Genomic DNA, 2,461 nt, shown 5'->3' on the forward strand with positions numbered 1-2,461 from the left:
AAGGACGCCGTGTTCTCGGGGAAAGGCAGATGTGCGGATTCTTTCCTAGGCCATTGGGCAAATGTCTGGCTTCCTCTGGGCCAAGTGTCCAAGTGCATGGACAAGCTAAGGCAGGACGCCACTCCCCTGTGGACGTCGTGAGATTCTGCGCATTTTCTCAAACGGGCCGATGGGCCTCGTTATGCCGCTCAAGTGTGTGCTTCCTACACGAGCGGCTTCTATAAACGGCAATGATAAATGGCAAAATCCAACCGGCCCCCGGACGCCAACGCCACCACCACCCGGCACGGCAGCCCAGGTCTTACGGTGCACCTACTTTCACACCTGTTGTGAGCCTCACTTTCCCCTCTTAATATCCAGAAGACATTCCTCCTTCGTCTCTGCTCCCTCCGGCTTTTTTAATTAAAAAAATTTTAACAAGAAGTAAGCTGGGCAGGTGCGTAAGTCCCCGCTCCGAAGGGCTGCAGGACCAATCCGCCCACCCACCTGAGGTCAGCACGCACGCAGGTACTAAATGTCAAAGCTGTAAAAGCATCACCCCCTTCTTCTGAAAAGCGTTAGCAGAGCACGCCCCATTCAACACGACGTGGCAGCGTTCGACGCCCTCGGATCAAGCGCCTCGATTAATAACAACTTAAACCGTCTGTGTCGACTTCGCATCCCTAAGAAACCTCATTCCCACCACGTGGACGAGCGCACGTGGGGAGAAAAAGGCCTTGGGAATGTTTTTCCCCGACGTGGCTATGCCGCAGATCCTGCACGACAGCAGAGTCACGTCTCAGTGTGAATGCTGTCCTGTCCCAAGGTCAAGGGCTGCTTCCACCGGTCACCCGGGGACCTTTTTTGCGAGACTGGAAGCAAAGGTGCCTTCGAGCCTGCGAAGGTGCCTTTGAGCCCGCGTATCCGCCCCGGCTGAGCGTGAAGCAGGGCGGCGGACCCCGCGGAGCCGCTGCGACTCAGTGGACTGTGCTGGGGAGCGTGTCGTTGACGCTGTCCCGGATAAAGGTGGCGAAGTCTCTTTACCACTGTCGTGGGGATTTAATTACACGGTGAAATTGCAGCTCCTGCCTCTTGAGACAAATTGCATATTCACACTGATTGTTTTTTATGAATCTCACACAGGGAGCAAAATACCCTCTTGAAGCTGGATTGGTCTGATCGCTGTGTCCTGTCATCCTTGATGTCCCTTCTGGAAACGAGACATTTATGGGTCCCGCAGTGAAGGAGGGTGGGCTCCCGGCGGAGTCCTTGGCTGCTCTGCAAGTCCGCGTGGAGCGAAGTGAGGCCAGCACTGTCTGGTCGATTCTGAGTTCATTCTACTAATGTTTCTGCCGGCAAAAAAATGGAAACTTTGAACTTCCAACAGAAAGCTAGGAAAGAGACATTATAAAAAGTATAAATGACTATTAAACACACACGATTTCTGATTTTACTAATTTAAAATGCAAGTTAAGAGAACAAGAAGCTCGACTTCTTTCAAAATGTCTACTGTTCACGAAATTCTGTGCAAGCCCAGCTAGGAGGGCGATCACTCTACCCTCCCAAGTACACATGGATCGGTCAAAGCCTACGCCACCTCCGATGCCGACTGGGATGCTCCGAACATTGAAACGGCCATCGAGACGAAAGGCGTGGACGAGGTCAGCATCGTCAGCATTTTGACCATCCGCAGCAACGAACAGAGACAGGATATTGCCTTTGCGTGCAGAGAGGGAGTAACAAGAAACTTGCTTCAGCACTGCGGTCAGCCTTGCCTGGCCACCCGGAGACAGAGATTTTGGGCCTTTTGAAAACACCTGCTCAGTGGGATGCTTCGGAGCTGAAAGCCTTTATGAAGGGGCTAGGGACCGAGGAGGACTCTCTCACTGAGATCATCTGCTCAAGGACCCACCGAGAGCTGCAGGAAATTAAGAGTCCACAGGGACATGCACAAGACTGATCTGGAGAAGGACATTTTTTTTCCGACACGGCTGTTGACTTCTACAAGCTGATTGTTGCCCTCACGTAGGGTAGCAGAGCAGAAGATGGATCTGTCATCAGTTCTGAACCGATTGACCCAGGCGCCCGGGATCTCTGCGACGCTGGAGTGAAGAGATGTTCCAGAATGGATCAGCATCATGACCGAGCGGAGTGCGTGTCACCTCCAGGAAGTATTTGAAAGGTACGAGAGCTACGGCCCTTATGACATGTTGGAGAGCATCGGGAAGGGAGTCAAGGGAGACCTGGAAACTGCGTTCCTGATCCTGGTCCACTGGGCCCAGAGCCAGCCCCTGTATTCTGCTGACAGACCGTATGACTCCAGGAAGGGCAAGGGGACTTGTGATAAGGTCCTGCCAGGGTCGTGGTCTCCCGCAGCGAAGTGGCCGTGTTGAGAATTAGGTCTGAATTCAAGAGAAAGTACAGCAAGTCCCTCTACCACGCCATCCAGCAAGACGCGAAGGGGGACGATCAGCAGGCACTG

General features: G+C 53.2%; 1 pseudogene; it reads left to right on the top strand.

Annotated features, from left to right (window-relative positions):
- Positions 1-1,478: 1,478 nt before the first annotated feature.
- Positions 1,479-2,461, top strand: part of LOC105305399 — a 3,878-nt pseudogene continuing 2,895 nt past the window's right edge.

Source organism: Pteropus vampyrus, unplaced genomic scaffold (genome assembly GCF_000151845.1).
Source record: "Pteropus vampyrus isolate Shadow unplaced genomic scaffold, Pvam_2.0 Scaffold381, whole genome shotgun sequence".
Classification (NCBI taxonomy): Eukaryota; Metazoa; Chordata; class Mammalia; order Chiroptera; family Pteropodidae; genus Pteropus; species Pteropus vampyrus.